This window comes from Hemitrygon akajei, chromosome 4 (assembly GCF_048418815.1).
Source record: "Hemitrygon akajei chromosome 4, sHemAka1.3, whole genome shotgun sequence".
In the NCBI taxonomy this organism is placed as follows: domain Eukaryota; kingdom Metazoa; phylum Chordata; class Chondrichthyes; order Myliobatiformes; family Dasyatidae; genus Hemitrygon; species Hemitrygon akajei.
The window spans coordinates 165249108-165272414 of record NC_133127.1 but is presented as its reverse complement, the minus strand read 5'-3'; the positions used below and the strand labels follow the sequence as shown (position 1 = coordinate 165272414).

The 23307-nt window shown below is 39.7% G+C and overlaps 1 protein-coding gene across 6 annotated transcripts in view; it reads left to right on the top strand.

Moving 5' to 3' along the window:
- The window catches only part of stard13b (StAR related lipid transfer domain containing 13b), a 426906-nt gene that overhangs the window by 274547 nt on the left and 129052 nt on the right, over positions 1-23307 (top strand). The window lies entirely within an intron of this gene.

Here is a 23307-nt window from a genome sequence, read left to right as displayed (position 1 = left end):
TTGGGAAATGTTTATGTTGCTGAATCCTATTTACTGTGAGAGAAAACTGAAGTTAGTGAACATTGTTCAAGAGAATTTTGTTTAAACACAGCTGCATTTAATGTTGCTCTATCTTACTAATTAGGAGAAAGTTTTATCTTACGAATCTTAGTAGTTCGAAGCCTAGGGCAGAAATGTTGTCTTCCACCTTTGCTGCCTATAATATTCCCTTTTCTTGACATGCATCTATACCACTTATATAATTCAGTGAGGAGATTGTCTTTTTCTGTAACAAATGTGAACTATAAGCAGTGCATTATATCCATGGCATGGTGAAGATCCAGTAATAATCAATTTCAGTAGTGAAAGCATTAATGTATTAACTGTATGATGTGTATGGATAAACAGAAGTTTACTTGTCAAAAGATGGCCTTATTTTTCTTGTCTATGTTCCCCTAATGTAGTTCAATGTTCAGGAAAATAATTTTAGCATTTTGATCTGTTTTCACATGGGAAATTTAGTAATTTCTATTTTATGGCATTGACAAATCAACAATCGGAATCTCCTGACAAAAGAAAAACGGTATCTATGCCTTGAACATAACATCATTGCTACGGAAATAATGCACAGCTGTGGTTTTTTTTCATGTTCAACCAAAAATAGTTTGCTGAAATAGTTCATTAGGGGGCTGCCCCTTTTAATTAAAATGCTTAAATTACCTGAATCTCTCAATAATGGAAGTTGTTCTTTCAAAATAGAACATTAACTAGTTGTGAATCATCAGCTGTGTACCTTTTAGCTTGCATTGCTTAGCAACAGAGTTTAATCTTTTACTGCAGGTCTCATACCAACAGCTGTAATCATCCTTATTTACATTGCAAGATTTCACTGCTTAGTAATCATTTCAACTAGCCTCATCTGTGTAATTGTACACTGGATTTTGCCTATTATACTTTACATGCTCTATACTTTTAAGACAAAACTTGTTTGCCACAAGCTGTGGATATTTTGCCAACTTGTGTCAATTAAGGAACAGTCTATTCAAAAGACCTTATCACTTTCTTGGAACATTTTATGCAGTTGAAGAATGTTTTCATTTGGTACCTATCCTGGGAGAGATTCAAATGCAGTATCTACTGCTGTGTGATCTATGCAGAGCATTTTTTTTACCAAAAGTAATCATTTAATAAAATACTATTTAAATGTCAGACATTATCATCTCTTGGGTGTGTTAGAGCAAATTGTTTTGAATCTTGTAATGAATACAAAATATTCATTAAAATCATTTTCTTACTAGTTTGAAAAGCTTAGTGCTATTTAAAATAACTAATATTTTGATGGAATTGCACTCTCCAGAGAAGAGGAAAGTTATTGATTAGCAAGGTTATTTATATCAGTTTGAAAGTTTGATCATTATTCGAGCTTATATCTACGATTAAGGCTGTCAAAGAGCTGCTTGTTGATATATTCACCTTCATCTAAAATACTGTATCACAACATCATTCTGTCTCAATTTATTAGAGCTGTATTTGATCTTGACAGGAACAAGAACAGCACTTGCTTTGGAGCACAAATACAAGCTCCAGACCATTCTAAACACTCATCTTCTCCCTGAACCTCAATTCCTTTTTTGCCATCAGAATCTTAGTTGTACTTTCCCTACTCAAGCTCAGGGCCTAAAACAAAAGTTGCCTTGTCTGTCTGATCTCATTAAGTATATTTACATGGGAACAGCTATCTGAGAACTGCCTGTTTTATTTTAATTGGCCTCTTTCTATTACCCAAGGACGGAGGTCTTGATTAACTATTTATAAAACAGTTGTGATTTTTTTTAACCATATTTGACTTTCAACTCCAACATTACTTTCTAAATTTGCTGGTAAGCATGCAGGGTTTCTTGTTCTTTTTGTAGTTAGTGAAATTTACTGATTATATATTCAGAGTTAGTCAGTACAGATTTGATAATAGGGAGACATCATATGCACATCCAAGTTAAAGGTTTTTCTGCTGCTGTTGCCATTGGGATCTTGAGGCAGTCCCTAAGAATCAAGGGTATCTTGCTTCTCAGAGGAGACAGACATTCTTAGAGATTTACCCTCAGGGCCTATTCACTTTGAATAGAAATTAACTTGTGGCATGGATTTCTATAAACAGTCAAGGTAATGAGTGGGTTAACAACAATTCCAGGTGCTGTATGCCTATAAAACTTGTTCCACCAAATGAAGAACAAATGGTTTGCGTTTGCCCTGTGCTGGTATATCTAAGAATGTTTTGAAATATTTCCTCAATCTCAGATCTGAAACATGTCCTTACTATGAACCTGGAAAACGTGTTCTATTTATCTGATTTACTTCTTTCAAGAGATTAGTCAGTCTCTAAACAATACAAAGAGCTTGTTTCGTTCTGAAAGTTACGCATCTTTCTTTCTTCACTGTAAAGATGGGGAGGTTTTGTTTTTATTTGGCACTTTTCAACAAATTTGTAGGAACATTGTGCATGGCCTTCAATTATTTCAATTAATGAAAGGAAAATTACTGATTAATCTGTCTCGTGTATCCATTCTTCCTAACTGTTAAGACAGGTTTATGACCGGGAAGGAACATAATGTTCAAAAATACAGAATCTTTCATGCAGAATATTTCTTACATGTAGAATATTTCTCCTTCAAGAGTTTATCCAATTTCTTTTTTAAATGAATCATTGAAGTACCTTGCTCAATTTTTTTCCAAGCATTATATTACTTTTCATTACAGCTCAAAGCGTAATTATTTTAATGTTGACTTTGGTTCTTTTGCAACTATTTTACTGCGAGCAGCTGTTCATCAGGAACAGAACAATGAAGGACCAGCAGAGATTTGATAGATTGTCTAGTTTCGATAAGACATTTTCTCTGTATTCTCCTATTAGTGGATGGTTCAAGGACCAGGGCACATATTTAAAGTGTTAGGCAAAAGAGAAAAAGCACCCCTCCCCCTCCTGTCTTCTCCTATCGTTTTGGATTTCCCCTCCCCCTCCTACTTTCAAATCTCTTACTATCTTTTCTTCCAGTTAGTCCTGACGAAGGGTCTCGGCCTGAAACGTCGACTGCTTCTTCCTATAGGTGCTGCCTGGCCTGTTGCGTTCCACCAGCATTTTGTGTGTTTTGCTTGAATTTCCAGAATCTCTAGATTTCCTCGTATTTACGAAAATTATATCTTGTATACACATGAAGAAAAATAGTTATGGAAAAAGGATAATGTGGAATCACTTTGCTAAAGATGGGCATGGATGGAAACAGCTGCTCTATTCTGAGCTCTGTCATGGAGAGCAATTTTTAGGTAAATCAATGATGTGGAGAAATCCAGCATTGTAAATCTCCAGCCTATGACTGTTCAATTTGGAGAAAGAGCATGAAGATGCAATAGAGAAGATCAAAATCAGTTACGTAAATGTATAGAGGCCACAACAAAAACTACCCACCCGCTTTCCCTGTCAGCCATCACCTGCTCTATTTGTGGAAGAGTCTGTGGTTCTTATTGCTTATTGTGGTCTCATTGACCACCTTAGAACCTACAGGCTATGGTGAAGTAATTCCTCTTCATTTTTGAAGATCTACCTAAGATGAAGAGGAAGACAGATTCAGTGGGCCAACTGTTTTTCTGTATGCTAACGATTCCATTTTACAAATATTTTAGTTGTGATTCTCAGTGCCTAAAATCAAATGTAGAACCTTCTGTATTTGCCTTTCCCCATTATACTTGAAACATGAAACTTTATAGTAGATTATTAAAAATTAAAGTATTAAATCAATTTAAGCATAGTACAATGAATTATATCTGCACTTTCAGTAAAAAGAATATAGATTAATCTTCAGTAGTCAAGTAAACCAATGCAAAATTGCCAATATATTGTTTTACTTCTCATTTCCAATGAAATATGCCAGAATACCAGTTCATTGGAGGAAAAAAACGGTACTGGCTACTGTGAAAGAAAAGCAGATATGCATCGGCTTTATTGTTGTAGCAAAAAGCATAAAATCAGGCCTTTCCAGTTACTAAGTACATTTCCAGATGGTGTACCGTGATCCAAGCCAGCAATATGAGCACTACTTCTCATTTTTCAGTATGCAGGAAAAGAAAGCCTAGTACCACTCCTAAATGAAAAAAGATTCAAAAGGACCAAGATTCATGAGCAGTTATAAGGGTTACAACAACACCAATGAGAGCAGTGTTCTAGCTTTAGTTTTCCAAGTTAACTTTAAAACTCACAGATGAGACTGTAATCTGATTACTCTGTAAAGGTGTGCAAGATTTTGTGCTCTGCCAAGAGATGTCATAGTGCAGCAATATTTCTTTTGGAATCCATTTGAAACTATTTTGCTTTAACTTGAAATAAGTTAGCATATCCTCCGCTTTCATTTACTGGCAATGTAACATATATTCTCGCATATGACCTGCTGGCCGTTGTGATTGTGATATGGGAATGGTATTTAGTGCTCATGATATTCCTGACTTGGTGAGGGCAGTGTCTGTTGTTTACAGTTATGTTAATATCTGCCAAATGCTATTTACAGCGTGCTATGATATCTAGTTCTGAAGGCTAATGCTTGTGACTTGAATTATTTCTGTGCATTGCACAGAATGTCATTTACAGCTCGAGTTATTTGTAGTTGTTTCAGGCCATTTGCAGATTATGATGCACCATTGTGGCAAGTATTGTTTGTGGTAGATTTTATTCCCAAATTCTTCAAGGAATAATTCTTAAGATCTCCTGGACATTGTTTCCAGTTGGTTATGGAAACAAACGCCTGTCTATTAAATAATTTGAATATGAAAAACAATGGTTTTTTGCAATATTACAAGTTATCACATGAATTTAGGCAAATCTGTAATGGTTAAAAATGGGATGTCATGAGTTTTCGTATTCTTCACTAATTGAAACAAGCTGTAAAAACAGAAGTTGAAATGATTATTCTTCTGACACTTTGAAAAATTGGTTATTGGGAATGAGCTTGATTGGGGTTGTTGATTAGAATACTCGTAGGTGTGCTATCAAATGCTAGGGAAAGTGTTCGTATTTTCAGTGTGTGTCCTTGTAACAGGGCAGACAAATAGTACCACTCCCCAAGGCCAGCCAAATCAATCAATAAATATTCATCTGAATATAACAAATAAAGCAGGATGATAGTAAGAAAGAATATAGAAAACTTATGAACTAAAATACTTCAAATTTATTTTCATTCCTTTTTAAATTCTTGAACTTAAAAGAAAAAAAATTGAGACAATTTTTTGTTGTTCACCATTAAGAACTATCCCCTGTACCTAATAAAGTGGCCACTGAGTATATGTTCATGGTTTACTGCTGTTGAAGCCCATCCACTTGAAAGTTCAACATGTTGTGCATTCAGAATTTTTTTTTTCTGAACATTGTTGTAATACGTGGTTATTTGAGTTGCTGTCACCTTCCTGTCAGCTGGAATTGGAATGGTCATTCTCCTCTGATTTTTCTCATTTAAAAAGGAGTTTTAGGCCACAGGACTGCCACTCTGGTTTTATTTTTGTTTTTCGCACCATTCTGTCAATTCACCACAGGGCTGTATGCTTAGTCCCCTGTCCTTCTCACTTTACACTTACAACTGTGTGGCTAAGCATAGCACCAATGCCATATTCAAGTTTGCTGATGACCCCACTGTCATTGGCCAAATCAAAGATGGTGATGAATCAGCATATAGGAGGGAGACTGAAAATCTGGCTGAGGTGTCATAATAACAACCTCTCACTGAATGTCAACATGACCGAGGATTTGCTTATAGACTTCAGAAGGAGGAAACCAGAGATCCTTGAGCCAGTCCTCATTGGAGGATTATGGGTAGAGAGCTTTAGTAACTTTAAATTCCTAGGTGTTATTATTTCGGAGAACTCTCCTCGACCCAGCATGTGAGGAGGAGGCGGAGCAAAGTTAAGATGGTGCTAAATGGTGACTCCTTTGCTTGCATCTTCAGAAACAACTCTATTTCCATCTTTAATATCTTTATTTTTCCCTTTCAGGGTTCTTTTGAAGACCCTGACCAGAAGTTACATGTTACCTTTGGTTCTTTGTGGGAATGGGTCCCATCTCAGGGTTTCAGGACTGGCCGTTGTTCGGCCTGAGAGTCCGGCTTGAATTCGGAAGCCTGGGGCTCTGGAGGTGGGTGGATCGAGGGTCAGTGTCACAACAGGAGACCCATGTGTCATCAGAGGAGTCAGGATATCTGCTGTGGGCCCGGAGACCCGGGATCTTTGCGATCTTCGGGCACAGAGCTCGAAAAAAGTGACGTAACAGACTTTTTAACATCATAAACCAGTGAGTTCTTTGTTATGTCTCCCTGCTCGCTGGGAAAATGGAGACACCTTTTTCCCCCTTATTAGGGAGAAAAGGAATCTGTGGTATGTTGAATAGAAGGTCAAACGCGAAGTCTTTGGGGTAACTGGAAGTCTGTGTCTTTGCTCACGCTTGAGTGTTCGGCGATGGTGCCGATGCTGGTTTTATTTTGTTGGTGGGGGGAGGTGATAGTTGCTCACTGCTGCTTCCATACGTGAGGGAGGGGAGCTGGGACAAACTTTGGGGTTCTTGCGTTTATCTGTCGTTCATTCTTTGGGGCACTTCTCTATTTTCGTAGGTGTTTGTGAAGAAAAAGCATTTCAGGATGTATATTGTATACAATTCTCTGACATTAAATTGTACCTTTGAAGTGTAATTATGAAGAAAGCAGGGCCATACCTCTTCTACCTTGGGAGTTTTCAGAGATTTGGCATGACATCTAAAGCTTTGACAAACTTTTATTGATGTGTAGTGGGGAGTATATTGATGAGCTGCATCACAGCCTGGTATGGATAGACCATTGCCCGCGAATGAAAAGTCCTACAAAAAGGAGTGGATACAGCCCAGTCTGTCACGGGTAAAACCCTCCCAACCATTTAGCACATCTACATGGAGCATTGTCGCAGGAAAGCAGCATCCATCATCAGGGACCCCGCCACTCAGGACATGCTCTCTTCTCGTTGCTGCCATCAGGAAGAAGGTATAAGAGCCTCAGGACTTGCACCACCAGATGCAGGAACAGTTACTACACCTCAACCATCAGGCTCTTGAACCAAAGTGGATAACTTCCTCAATTTGGCTCATTATTAAAATGTTCCTACAACCAATGGGCACACCTTCAAGGACTCTTCATTTCATGTTCTCGTTTTTTTTAAAATTGTGTTTACACAATTTGCAGTCTGTTTGAACACCCTAGTAGGGCAGTCTTCCATTGATTCTGTTACAGCTATCCTATAGATTTGTTGAGTACGCACACGAGAAGATGAATCTCAGGGTTGTATATGGTGGTACTTTGATCATAAACCTACTTTGAACTTTGAAATTCTAGAGACTGGTGTGCATCAAAATCCTAGGAGATCAGCAGTTTCTAGATATTGAAACCACCCTGTCTGGCACCAATAATCATTCCACAGTGACTGTCACTTGGATCACATTTCTTCCCCGTTCTGACGTTTGATCTGAACAACAGCTGAACCTCTTGTCCTTGTCTGCATGCTTTAATGTATTGAGTTGTGGCTGATTGGATATTTGCATTAACAAGCTGCTGTACCTAATGAAGTGGTCACTGAGATGTCAGTAAGACTTTGTTGTAATAAAAAATCTTATATAAGACTACAATTGGGAATCTCGATTGGGGGATTATTGGATCAGAAAGGGCCTCTGCACTCCAAAACTGTTTATTTTATTGTGATTACATTGGAACAACATGGTCATACTCATTTTATTACAATGTTACAGAATCTCGAGAACTTTGCATGTCCTCATTCTTTTCTCCCCTGATGCAAATGTAATCAGCTGCCTTAGGGTCACATTGTACTTCAAGCTTCTAATCATTAGTATCAACTTTAGCTCAGCTGTACAATCCACAAGGTCAGATTCTTCTCACTGTGATATAGTAGCAAGGATTGTGTACATGTATTTCATGTAGGATTGAACTCGTTAAAATTCCCCCAAAGCCTTCGTGACCAGGGAGTAGGTGGTTAGTCAGGAAAAATTCCAAGCACGTTGGAAAGACAACTCCAACCTGCAGTTTTAGCTTTACAGAAGCGATACTAGCAGTCAAATTGTCCCAGGAAGCTGAATGGCATTTTAATTATGTTCATGAATTGCTGTTAAATTTAAGAAAACAGGTGTCTCAACTAACACACTGCCACCTACACTAGTAAATGTGCAAGTCTTTTGTCACCAATGCTAAAATGGAATGGAAGAACAAGACAGGAGCAAAGTAGAGAGAGCAGGAAACACGCAGATAAAATAGAAAGAAGCATAAAGCAGGAAGAGGTAGAAGAGAAAATGAGTGTATTTATTAGTCAGGTTAAGTTTTTTAAAATTCAATTTATGTCAATAAGGACCGAAGCCTAAAATTTCCTATAAACAGCAGCAGAACTGGGAATCTGAACCAGGTTTATTATCACTAACACATCTCATGAAACCGGTTGTTTTATGGCTGCAGAACATTGCAATACATAAGATATACTATAAGTTTCAATGATAAATGTATATTAAAAATAAATAGTGCAAATAGTGAGGTAATGTTCATGGGTTAATGGCCTGTTCAGAAATCTGATGGCAGAGGGGAAGAAGCTGTTCCTGATACATTGCGTGCCTGTCTCCAGGCTCCTGTACATCCTCCCTGCTGGTAGTAATGAGAAATGGCCATATCCTGGGTCCTTAATGATGTTTGATGCCTTCTTGAAGGCATTGCCTATAAAGATGTCCTGGATGGTGAAGAGGCTGGTGTCCATGATGGATCTAGCTGAGTTTACAATTTGTTGCAGCTTTTTTCTGATCCTGTACACTGGCCCCTCCATACCAGGTGGTGATACAACCAGTTAAAATGCTCTCCACAGTCCATCTGTAGAAACTTGCTAGAGTCTGAGGTGACATACCAAATCTCCTCAAACTCCTAATGAACTGTAACCACTGGATCAATATGTTGGGCCCAGGATAGATCTTCAGGAACTTGAATCTGTTCACCCTTTCCGTTGCTGACCTCTTAATAAGCATTGGTTGTTCCTTGACTTCCCCTTCCTGAAATCCACAATCAATTCCTTGGCCTTACTGATGTTGAATGCAATCTCTCTCAACATGTACGCCACCTCGCCACCATCTGAGATTCTACCAACAACAAATGTGCCATCATTGAATTTATCGATTTTGTGTGTGTGTGTGTGTGTGTGTGTGTGTGTGTGTGTGTGTGTGTGTGTGTGTGTGTGTGTGTGTGTGTGTGTGTGTGTGTGTGTGTGTGTGTGTGTGTGTGTGTGTGTGTGTGTGTGTGTGTGTGTAGTAGAGTAGAGCAGAGCAGTGGGCTAAGCATGCATCCTTGAGGTGCACTATTGTTGATTGTCATCCAGAAGGAAATGTTACTTCCAATCCACACTGACTGTGGCCTCCTGGTGAAGTTGAGGATTCAGCAGCAGAGGGAGATACAGAAGCTTCAAAACCTGGGGCTATTAGTACTGAGAGGGTGATGGAGGTAAACACTGAACTGTAATTAATAAACAGTCAGACATGGGTATTGCTGTCATCCGAGTAGCTCAAGGCTAAGTGGACCTATTGGGGTGATAGGCAAATTGCAGCAAGTCCAGGTCTTTTCTCAGGCAGGAATTAATTCTAGGCATGACCGACCTCTCAGATCACAGTAGCTGTAAGTGCCAGTGGGTGATCATCATTGAGACACCTCACCTGCTCTTCTAGGTCACTGCAAGTTGCTTTTTTAAAGCTGGTGGGAACCTCCAACTGCAGCAGCAAGAGATCGAACATGTCCTTGAACACTCCAGCCATTTGGTTGGCACAGGTTTTCAGTGCTCTACCAGGTTCACCATTGAGGTCTGACATCTTGTGAGGGGGTTCGCCCTCTTGAAAGATGTGCTGGGACAGGTATCACAGCGTCACCTGATGCTTCAGGGATTCTCACAAGTTTAAGTCTTATTCTCATTTTCAAAGTGTACACGTGTTTCTTCACTGACAGGGAAGGATATCTTTGACCCAACATTTCCCTCTTTGGTAGAAAATTCCAGTCACTGAGTATTCTCAATGGAAGCTGGTGGGATTTTAGACATTACAGGAGTCATGATATAAAAGGTCAATGGATTGTCATGATCCTTTTGAATGGCATAGCAGACACAACAGACAGAATGGCCTACTTCTGATTTTGGGTAGATAAATTTTTGGAAGATTCCAGGATTAAGGGCTGACACAGGAAGAGTTGAGGCCTGGGGTAGTAAAGCAATGATCATAATGAATGGAGAGGCCGGTTTTAAGAAGCCAGTGAGCTTATTCTGGTTGCTGTCTCCTTTCTCCTTGTGTGTACTCAAGAAAATAGTTCACTGTCACTTTTTCAAGAGCAGTTTAGAATGGGCAATAAAATTTGGTTGTGTGACCCTAAAAAATCAATTGTGAAAATGTCTGTACATATGGTGCAAGGTAGCAGGGATAGCAATGGAATAAGTAAACATACAAAAGAGATCACCAATGAAATCAATCCAAATATTTGTTTTCAGTTCAATACAAAGTTAACAGCCAATCAAACATGTAGCTCACTTTAAGTAACATCTACCCACCGGCAGAGTTTATAATATGAGAGTTCTGTGGAGGGACTTGGAATTCCCTTCCCCAGGACAAACTGCTTGCAACATCTACTTCTTGCCAACCAGAATATTCATCCCATTCCCACAAAACCCTTGCTGGCTGCTTTACAGAAGCAGCAAAAAATATAGACAGAGTCCAAGGAGAGAAGCTCTCTGCAGTTTCTTGTGGTCATGTGCAAAGCAGCTACCATAGCAAGCCATGATACATCCAGATAGTTGCATTGATAAGAATTGACTAGGATTGATGAGGATCATTCTAAATTTCTTTACCCTTCTGAGGAAGAAGGAATATTGGTGATTTTTCTTGGCCGTGGCATCTTTGTGCTTGGACCAGGACAGGCTGTTGGTTGATGCTGCCTGACCTGCTGAGTTCATCCAGCATTTTTGTACGTCTTGATTTGACCACAGCATCTGCACTGTACTTTGTGTTTACAGGCTGTTGGTGATGTTCACTCTTAGGAACTTGAAGCTGTCAGCTCTCTCCATCTCAGCATTGTTGATGAAGACAGGAGCAGGTGCACTGCTCCCCTTCCTAGTCAATGACCGCTTTTTTGTTTTGCTGACATTGAGGGAAAAGTTGTTGCCATGACACCATGTTACTAAGCTCTATCTTCTTCCAATACAGTGACTCATTGTTATTTAAGTTACTATGATGGAATCATCTGCAAACGTAGATGAAGCTAGAACAGAATCTGGCCTCACAGTGTACAGGGAGTAGAGTAGGGGTGCTGAGGATATAACCTATATGGAGCACCATTGCTGAGATAATCATTGCACAGGTGTTTATAGCTTTCCTTACTGATTGCAGCTTATTGGTCAGGAAGTTCAGGAAGAGTGAGATTTTTGAGTCCTAGCTCTCAGAGTTTGGTGATGTTTGTTTGGACTTGTAGTATTGAAGTCGGAGCTGTAGTTGATAAAACAATAGCCTCACGCAAGTATCTTGACTGTCCAGATACTCCAGAGATGTGTGTAGTGCTAGGAGGATGTAGGCGATTTGCAGTGGGTTGAGGTGGTCTGAGAGAAGCAAAGTGAATATTTTCAAGACAGGTGGCTTCTTGGTAAGACAGGGAATGGAAGATTATCCCAGGAAGCTAAGAACATAGAACAATATAGCACAGGAATACACCCTCTGGTTTACTTCATGCTGAACTAATTAACTAATGTCAGTTAATCCCTTCAACCTGCTCATGGTCCCTATACCTCAATTTTCTGCATATTCATGTGCCTTTCTCAGAGCCTCCACCACCATCCCTGGCAGTGCATTCTGAGAAAGCAGAATCAAGACCCCACCCATCCCAGACACTGTCTCTTCTCTTATCTCTCATCAGGCAGAAGATAGAAAAGCATATGCCACCAAGCTCAAGGACAGCTTCTATCCCACTGTTATCAGACTATTAAATGATTACCTAGTATCATAAGATGAACTTTTGACCTCAAAATCTATATCGGTGTTGTCTTCCACTGCACTTCATTCTGCATTCTGTTATTGTTTTACCGTGTACTATCTCATGCGCTTTGTAATCAACAGTCTACAAGACAAGCTTTTCACTGCATCTTGGTGTGTGTGGCAATAATCCAATTCTATTACACTCTGATTAGCATTCTAGAGACCTATAACCATCTGAATGAAAAAAATCCACCCTCGTGTCTTCCTTCATGAGATTGACAATGTGTTGCATTAACCTGAAAGTGGTGACTGTCGTATTCGTATTGAGAAAACCTATATTTGTTATTATTATTTGCATGCAGTATTTGATGCCTTTGTCACACGTTAATGAATCTTCATTAATCAAGAGATTCCGAATATATCAAGTTAATCCTATGTGCGGTTTTTGTAATTGCCTCACTGGTCATCTGGTACTGTTGTTGAACCAGTACTGCCACCAAACCAGGACAGTGGTGAGGGAAAAGAATGGTCACATAGATTGTAAATTGCATTACTCTCTCCCTGCCATTTTTCTTCACAACTTTAGTAGGCTTTGATGCAGCTGGCCTGGTGTTGTCATGGAGAAATGGCCTTTAAGGCTTTCAACCTTCCATGCACACAACATAGCAAAGACATGATTGTCATGACGATTCTGTGCAGTTCCTGGCAGGAAGTTTGTAACTTAGTACTTAGAACAATGACAGTACAATTTCAATGGGCTTTGGAACTAATTTGCAATTTTTCAGAGCACGTAAATGAATCCTAGGTAAATGCATTCAATCTTCATTCAAACTTGCAAGGTCATTGGACCTGTAAATGCAAACTAACTGAAGCATAAAGTGAAGTGTTCCAATGAAGGATCTTTGACCTGAAACATTAACTCCTTTTCTTTTTTTTTAATACCCTGCCTGACTTTGTGTTTCCAGCATTTTCTATTTTTTTAAATTAATATCAGAATTCCATCACCTTAAGTTTATTTGATTTTTTTTCAATTTTTGAGGAATATTTATTGAGAATATAGCAGCATTTCATTTTAAATTTCCTTAGATTCATTAGCTTCAAGTAGTATATTTAACAATATTTCAAACCATTCATCCATTTGAGCCTGATAATTGGGATATTGGTTTGAGGTGGCATTCCAACAATCCAATGACCCTCCAACATTAGAACTGTTTAAGTGGAAAAACTGCTTTGGATAACGGGAATACTCTTGGCCTAGATCCACTCTTTCCACAACCCTGGTCTGTTATGAGACTTTGGAACTACCGGTAATTTAAGTTTAGATTCCTGACTCTAGTAATGAGTGAATTGCCTTCAGCATATTTGTTGCTTCCCATGTCAATGAGTCATAGGAGCAATCATGCTCTGTTCCAACATTTTTGTGTGATTTCACAACTGTAATAGTAGCAGTTACATTTTTGTAATTTAACTCTTTGGTTAGGCCAAAGTAAAGATGTAATTTTATTTAGATTGACATTTTTAGAAATGACTTATTAATATTTATGTCCAGAAATGTAACTCTCAGATTAAGTAGAAATATCCAAGTTAGTCTTAACTACTACTCAATTTTTTTAAAAAAAAGATCTTGTGTCTCTAGATGGGTGAGAGTTGCTGAAATTGTTATTGCCTTAGTTTTGAAACAAACGGTAAGCAAAGTTGAGCTTGTCGAATTGTGCTGTTTTTTTCACATGACACACAGCAAAATAATTTGCTTTTTCACCTTGTCTCAACTAGTTGAGACAAGACCTGTGTGTGGGTGCAGTACAGCATTCCATTGAGCCAACACCAGAGATCAAAAACAGAAGAACATGCTAGTTTAATTTACTACTGCAATAGTGCTTTATGCTGTGTTGTTTAATAAAAGAAGAAGCTTTGAAATATTGTGTTGAACATTTTGTGTACTTTTAATATAGGAAGGAATGACTTTAGTGTCAGTTTATAACAGTTCTTCATTTTGATTGTATGAGGTGAATCGAATATTGGATTCGGTGAGCTTTCAGTTGATTTCACTTTTTCTGTTAGTCTGCTAATTCGTGTGAATATAGCACATCATAAACACCATTATTTGGTCAGTTTGAAAGAAAGCCTACCATTTCAAAGCAACATGTAATCTTGTATATCTTCTTGTTCCTTTCTAAGTGAATGATGAGGAGTACAACAATTATTTTACTAACAGTTGAATGTTAGTATAAGACACTGGTAAGGCCATTACTAGGGTACTGAGTGGAGTTCTGGTTGGCACAGATGGCATTGGATGGTGATTAGCTTCACTGTCAAGCCAGCTGTTCCACAAATGCTGATCAGTTAATCTGGGGATTAAGGTGTGAGTACTGAAAATCAATGTATATTGGCCCATTTGGGGTTTGGGATCAAGTCAATGGACGGCAAGTGGTGGAGGCAGGGTTATGGGGGAGCTATGAATACAATCGTACTCTGTTGGTTCCATACCCCCAGAGTGCAGAAATGATTTGCAACTCCCCTCTTGTCCTGCCAATGAACTTAAATCTGTGCTCTTTAGCCACTTATTAAGAAAAATGGGTCCTTGGGGTAAATACTATCATAAGTTATATATCTCAGTAAAATTTCCCCTTGATTTCTTTTATCCCAAATAAAACAAGCCTAGTCTAGATGGTCTTCCTTACTACACTTCAAGTTCATGTTTAATTATCACTCAGTCATACATGAATACCCATAAATACAGCCGAACAAAACAGCATTCCTCTGGGGCCAAGGTACAAAGTACAGTGCCAACAGTCATACAGAGCACAAGACAAACATAGTACATATAAAATAGCAACAAAAGATAGTCACACTAAAAAATATTATAGTCCTAGTTCCTGAGTGTCATGTCCTGTAAATATATGGTACGTGGATGTTAACGGCTAAAACAAACCATTCTCAGCAGTCCACAGGCGAGTGTGCACGTGCATGCATGCTCTCCAGCTTTATCATTCCACCAATCGAACACTGGAGGGCAGCACCAACAGGCGGGTGCAGCCCATTCCAGCATGGAACCATGCTACACAGCCTCTGGCATCTCAACTCCTGGACTCGCTACGACAAAGGCCGCGCAGCCTCCCCACCATCTGTCTTTCCAATAAGCAAGGGAAATGGACTTGCGTCATTTTACATTGTCAGTGTCCAACAGGGTATTGCGATCACAAGAGAACTATCCAAGACAACCACTCAGTTAGACTGCACACCACCTTTGCACACTGACTGTGATACCTTCCTGTAACAGGCAGTAACATGGTCTGCACCAAGTCCAGCTCCTCCACCGATAAGCAACTCTGATGGGGCAGACACGCAGTACTTGAAGTCTTAATGTCCAGCATTGTCCTGCTATTATAAAAGCAATGTTTAAAACAGACAAAAACACCTTTGGCTCTGGAGAGTCTGCTGAGTTTGAATGCATCGCTATCATACTGGAAGTATCCAGTCCTGGCAATATACTCCTGTGCAGTATAATACCATCTATGCTAACCAGAACTCCACTCATACCCTGGCCTAGTGACAGCCTCACTAGTGTTTTATGCAGCACCAACATGACCTCCTGGCATTTGATTTTGTGCCCAATCCTTTTAGTATATTCTTCAGACTGTTAACTGTCAAACATCCTGATTTGCTTTTTGTTAAATAAAAAAAAAATGTGGAGTGCATTCTGCAATGACTATAGTAAAGCATCAATTAATACAGTGTAATGGTTCCTGCCTTTGGCATTAGTATCAAGCTCTCCCAGATAACGAGACAGAAACACACATTAATGCTGTACCTCTAACACAGTTCAGAAAAGCACTCTGTGTAGCTTTAATTATTCATATTGCCTTCAGGAAAGGTTCTAGTGGCTCTTCAGAGTACTGTGGTGAAAATTGGAGCTGAAAGTGTTCAGTTTCACATTGGAAGCTGGACGCAGCAAAAACTTCTTTAGAGGAATCCAAACTTAATGATTTCAAACTTTTTTTTCATTGAGACAGACATTCTTCCAATTCATCAGGGTTGTTTTAATGTGTGTGTGTGTGTGTGTGTGTGTGTGTGTGTGTGTGTGTGTGTGTGTGTGTGTGTGTGTGTGTGTGTGTGTGTGTGTGTGTGTGTGTGTGTGTGTGTGTGTGTCACACACACATGTGCAGCTCAGAGTCACATCAAAACGTTTTCCATAATTAGTTAGGGGATGATGTGGGCATATTCTTTCCATTATGTTAATGATGACCCTAAGCATCACTTCAAACTCTGGCATGATTAATTTTCCAGGTACACAAGAATATTAAAGGAATTGACTGTTCTTCAATCTTGATACAACAATTTGTATGTATATTGTAACTTTAGTATGGAAATGTATATTAACAAGCTTCATAAATATAAAATCAGACATAACTATTTCAAATAAGGTTATACCATCATTCTAATCATCTGTGAATTAGGTTATTCACTTCTCTATTTTCCTTGCTGCAGTGTTTATTCCCTTCAAGAGGCTTGTCACAAGAGAGGAGCTAACCTATAGGACAAATGAGACTGTTTCATCTTAGTCTTCGCTTCAGAACCAAGGTCATTCTGACATCAATTAATGTGCTGTCAGATGCAGGCAATGCTTGTGTATGGGCACATTTGGATACCAAGTTCCAAGTCATCATGCAAGAGAATGAGCCTGGGGCTAGGTATTCGTATTAGATAGATAGATAGATAGATAGATAGATAGATACTTTATTCATCCCCATGGGGAAATTCAACTTTTTTCCAATGTCCCATACACTTGTTGTAGCAAAACTAATTACATACAATACTTAACTCAGTAAAAAATATGATATGCATCTAAATCACTATCTCAAAAAGCATTAATAATAGCTTTTAAAAAGTTCTTAAGTCCTGGCGGTAGAATTGTAAAGCCTAATGGCATTGGGGAGTATTGACCTCTTCATCCTGTCTGAGGAGCATTGCATCGATAGTAACCTGTCGCTGAAACTGCTTCTCTGTCTCTGGATGGTGCTATGTAGAGGATGTTCAGAGTTATCCATAATTGACCGTAGCCTACTCAGCGCCCTTCGCTCAGCTACCAATGTTAAACTCTCCAGTACTTTGCCCACGACAGAGCCCGCCTTCCTTACCAGCTTATTAAGACGTGAGGCGTCCCTCTTCTTAATGCTTCCTCCCCAACACGCCACCACAAAGAAGAGGGCGCTCTCCACAACTGACCTATAGAACATCTTCAGCATCTCACTACAGACATTGAATGACGCCAACCTTCTTAGGAAGTACAGTCGACTCTGTGCCTTCCTGCACAAGGCATCTGTGTTGGCAGTCCAGTCTAGCTTCTCGTCTAACTGTACTCCCAGATACTTGTAGGTCTTAACCTGCTCCACACATTCTCCATTAATGATCACTGGCTCCATATGAGGCCTAGATCTCCTAAAGTCCACCACCATCTCCTTGGTCTTGGTGATATTGAGACGCAGGTAGTTTGAGTTGCACCATATCACAAAGTCCTGTATCAGTTTCCTATACTCCTCCTCCTGTCCATTCCTGACACACCCCACTATGGCCGTGTCATCAGCGAACTTCTGCACATGGCAGGACTCCGAGTTATATTGGAAGTCTGATGTGTACAGGGTGAACAGGACCGGAGAAAGTACGGTTCCCTGCGGCGCTCCTGTGCTGCTGACCACCGTGTCAGACCTACAGTCTCCCAACCGCATACTGTCAAGTAGCAGATCCTCTGCTAATCTGGTGCTTCTCCACAGCACTGCCCCACCAATAATAAAGGACCTTGACAAGACCTTTCAAAGTATGATGATTATCTGTATTCTCGGAGCTATTTCTCAGTGAAAGCAGATGACGATGAAATTTACCAGTGCCCCCATTCTGCCAGTACAGTCTTTCACTGATTTAGGAAAAGAGTGCCTGAACTACTGAGATCTCAAACCTGGCAGACAATCTATGCTCTACTGGTTGGCAGTAATCCCAATCCTCCTGTGTGTCTCACGAATATGAACAACCTACAGCAGATTTCTCCAAAGTACTTGTTAGGTATAATCCTCACAGTTTCCACAAAATTCTCCAAGTCCATTGGCAATGAAATGCTAACCAATGAAAGATCTCCCAGTGCTATATCTCTAGCATCAGGCCTTTTTAAAGTCAGATGTTTATAATAAGCAACCCACATTGTTCCATTAATAAACAGCGGACTCTCAAAGCAGGCCTACTACTCGAAGCTTTTTCACAGCAAAGACTTTCAGGAGGACAGTAAAAGACTTCTGGAACATTCCCAAAGTCTCGGTGATAAGTGTGGTATTCTCTGGTTTGCCTTCAGCCTGTGTCCAAGCAAAATGGAGACAAAGTATGCAAGAGGACGGCGAACACCTCATTTTCCATGGGTGTGCACAAAGGTTCACTCACCTGCTCCACTCAACACTCCTTGCTCCAACTGTTGCTGAGTTACATGATGGCCTCAACAGCTACTTCAGATTTCACAGAAATAGAGTAGAAGCAAGTTGATGTCAATCCTGGGGGACTTCCTAAATTTAAACAATAAAGAGGTCGTTGTGCAACGGCTGGAATAACTCGAGCATATTGACCTCAGTATGTTTCCGGATACTTCATCAATATAAATTGAGGAAAGGTTACGCCAAGCCAAAAACTTGAACAGTTAGAAGTGATGTAAAGAGGGTTTAAAAGTTTTGTTTTAAAGAGCAGTGCCTTGGGCCTCAATAACTCTTATGCAACTGCATCCTCGATTTCCTCAGTTGGATTGGCAATAACATCTCCTGCACAATCACCATGACCACAAATATGCTACAAGGCTGTGTGCTTAGCCCACTGTTCTACTCATATTACACTGATGACTGTGAGGCCAAGTACAGCTCCAATGGCATATTTAAGTTTGTTGATGACACCACTGTCATTAGCTGAATTTGTTTATTGAGATGCAGCGAGGAATAGGTTCTTTGGGGCCCTTCAAGCTGCGCTGCCCACCTACTCCTAGTTTAACCCTAGCCTAATCATGGGACAATTTACAATGACCAACTAATCTCCTAACTGGTATGTCTTTGGACTGTGGAAGGAAACAGAAGCACCGAGGAAACCCACACTGTCACAGGGAGAATGTACAAACTCCTTACAGACAGCCGTGGGAATTGAACTCCGGTTGCTGGTACTGTAAAGCATTGTGCTAACCACTACGCTACTGTGCCAACCCCAAAGAATCAAAGTTGGTGACAAATCAGCATTTAGGAGGGAGATTGAAAATCTGGCTGAATGGTGCCACAACAGCCTCACTCAATGTCAGGACAACCAAAGAGCTGATTATCCCTACAACAGGAGGGAATTGGAGGTCCATGAGCCAGTCCTAATCAGGGGATGAGAGTTGGAGGGGGTCATCAACTTAATTCCTTGGTGTTATCATTTCAGAGGTACTGTCCTGCACATAAGTGCCATTAGAAAGAAGGTACAAGAACACTTCTACTTTGAAGGTTGCAAAGATTCAGCATCTCATCGAAAACTTCACCACACATCTTTAGAAGTATATTAGTATACTGACTGGTTTCATTGTGGTCCGGTATGGAAGCACTAATACCCTTAAATGGAAAAGCCTACAAAAAGTAGTGGATACAGCCTAGTCCATTATGGGTAAAGCCCTCCCAACCATTGACACATCTACATGGAGTGCTGTCACAGCAAAGCAACATCTATCATCATGGACCCTCACCATGTTCTCTTCTCACTGCTGCCATCAAGAAGGAGGTATGGGAGCCTCAGGTTACTTTAATCAGTTATTAACCCTCAAATATCAAGCTTTATTAACCCTTAACTCTCAAGCTTTCAAACCAAAGGGAATCACTTCACTCATCCCAATGCTGAACTGACTCCACAACCTATTGCCTCACTTTCAAGGACTCTGCAAATCGAATTCTTGATATTTTTGCTTATTTATTATTTTTTTCTTTTTTGTTGTATTTGCATAGATTGTTGTTTGCACATTGGTTGTTTGTCCATCTTTTGTGTGTGATTTTTTTTCATTGATTATATTGTGTTTCTTTGTTTCTACTGTGAAAGCATTCAAATTATTTTGACTATTTATTTTCAGCCAAGAGGAAACACATGTAGATTTAGAGAATTTCAAGTATGGAACCTAGATGACTGAGTACTTGGCTATCAATGTTGGGTTAACATGGGTTCCCGGCCTGGGGTTCACAGGCCCCTTGCTTATACCAGTGGTATTGGTCCATGCCATGAAAAAGGTTGGGAACATCTGGGTTAACAGAAGGGTAGATGTACAGAAGATGAGGGCTAGAGATCTGAGTGAATGGGTGCAGATGAAAGTGACTATAGAGATAACGAGAGACAAGGCATCTTTGTGATGCGGAGAATTGCTTTGCAAAATTAGTCATGCTTCCTCCTTTTCTCCCTTTTTTGACAAGAGCACTGACTCACTGTGATTTCTTTATTTTGTTTCTCTTTTTTTTGATTCAACACACAATGACCATAAACCTATATTGAAGGAACCTACTGGTTTTGCTTTTATACCTGTAATATTTTTTTGTCCGTGCTGGATTGTCCCGGAGTGGTGAGGTTACACCCCATGTTTGCCCACATTGCTGCCTCAGTAACTGTTAGCTGGTGCCCAGCATGGCTAACACAATCCAAGATGTGGAAAATGTTTAAATGCCCACAGCAGACAGAATAGAGTAAGCAATCAACTTAAATGCTGATAGTGCATGAGGTTCTTTAGATAGTCATTGGCTACAGGATTGCCAATGCTGTGAGTGATCTGGTGGAATCATGAAACAGGGTTGAAGGGCTGAATAGCCACTCACAGTGCTGGTTAGCCTTTTCAAAATATTTTAATCATGGACAAGTTGTGAGACATGGCCAGAAATGCTACTGCCAAAAATATATTAATATTCTTACAACAAAGAAAATCAGGCAGGGCTGGATCTTGTGCATGGATGCAAATGCTACTCTGCTGCACTTTCCCCTTGGCGATTATGCCACCAAGGAAAATCAGTATCTCTGTGCTGAGAAGGACATAAAAAATAAACTTGATGGATTTTTAATCAATTTATATTTGGCTACACTATGAGATTACCATTTATTGCTATATATTTTTCTAACCAGCTTGCGATTTTCCTCATTGAATGTTGATAATTCATTGCAAGAGAGACAGGTGATACATTGATCTGTTGGGGGCATTGAAATTGTCACGTGAAAGTAATTACCTCTTGAATGGTGGAATGTCTGAGTGTAGTTATTCACCTTTGAGTTATGGTGCAGATCCTGTAGCCTGCTTTTGAAGTTACATGTGTGAGCCAGATTCGCCAACGCACACAGCCCTGCCCCCAGCTGTTTGAACAGCTCACATTATCAACTTCATTGGGGAAAGAATTCCAGTGATGAACTAACAGGCCCAGCATAAACTGAGCAGCTGCTTTGGGCAGTTGCTTGAAAACACTGCCGCCTATGTTCAAAAATGAATGTGCTATTCACAGGCTTCTTAACGCTTTTCCCTGGTAATTTCCTGTGATATTTCTGAATCAAGTCTGTAATTTCTACCCTATCCTTTAGCTTTTGTTCTGTTTGTATTCAAGATTTTCCAGTAATGTTGAAGGATGTGATGTCTATTGGTTAACTGAGTAAGCCTGCATTCTGTTAAATTAATCCTGAATTCCAGGCTTGAAAGACATAGTGATACCATTATGAATAGATTTGTGGTACAAAAAGACATATCTAAACAAGGATTCTTTGTCTGAATCCATCATTCCTCAAAAACTGACTTTCAGATTTAATCAGATCAAGGGTTGGGAGCACTGACACTGGTTTGACTCCCCGCACTATGATGTGTTGCATGAAACCAGGGTATTCTATGTGCTCATGCAGACAAGCACGGCAACCCAACCATTTCTGAATCTAAAATAAGTAGATGTTAATTACATGGATTGACTCGTTGTGATAAAAGTTTATAACATAAATTTGATTTGCATTTGTTTAGATGGAAGTGTAAATGAATTAATTCACAGGATGGGAGAAGTTTTATGGAAATTAAGGAAGGAAACTGAGTCTGTGGGGACCACTGTGAATGAATCTCTTGTCACAAGCATCAAATTTCAATCATACTGTGGGTGAAGTTTTTAAACCCATTTTACCATAGGAACGTTTAACATTTGGTTGGGAGCATATTTGACTTATGCAAAAAAAAACAGAAGTCTGGATCCATATTCAATGTTCCTGTTCTGCAACTATCATCGACTGTTATTTAACTTTTAATTTTTTGAAGGTCTTTTGCAGAACTGAATGAGAAAATAAGTGAAAAGAGTTGATGGTTGGGGGGGGGGCACGGTAGTCAAAGTGATTTAGTGCTGGGTTTAACATGACTATTTTGTTGTAACTCCCTGATTTTAGATTTGCCAGGATGCTGCCTAGATGAGAAGGTATGTCTTACAAAGCTAAGTTGTGCATGCTAGGGCTTTTTGCTGGAGCAAGGGAAGATGAGAGAAGACTTGAGAGAGGTGTAGAAGATAAGAGGCATAAGTAGAGTGGATAGCCAGAGACTTTTTTTGCCAGGGCAGTAATGGCAAATACATGGAGGTATAATTTTAGGGTAATTGGTGGAAGGTATAGGGGAAATGTTAGAGGTAAATTCTTTACACAATGGTAGGTATATGGAATGCCCTGCCAGGGGTGGTGTAGAGGAAGATAGATTAGGGACATTTACAGTGTCTTTTTAAAAAAAATTCAGTCTCCAACTTTTGTTATTAAGTGAGTATTAGAGCCAGGGATTCTGATCAATTTAACTGAGAATTTTTATTTGTGAATCACATGCTGCTTTTTCTTCCAGAGTCCAGAACAGAGGAAAAGTGTAAAGCATGAAAAACTAAAAATAAAAAATTGAAATGTCAGCAGTTCAGAAGTATTCATTCCCCCTTTGCTCAGTACTTGGTTGAACCAGCTCTCGCTGCTATTACAGCTAGTAGTCTTTTTGGATAAGTCCCTCTTAGCTTTGCACAACATGATGCAGCAAGATTTGCCCATTCCTCTTGCAAAATTGCTCAAGTTGTGCCAGGTTAGTTTGGGAGCGGCTGTGGACAGCAATCTTGTGGCCTTGCCAAAGATGTTCGATCAGGTTAAGGTCAGGACTCTGACTTGGCCACTCAAGGACATCAATTTTCTTCATATGAAGCCACTCCCATCATTGCTCTGGCAGTGTGCTTTGGGCCATTGTCCTGCTGAAAGACTACCTTCCTTCCCAGTTTAATGACCCAAAGCAC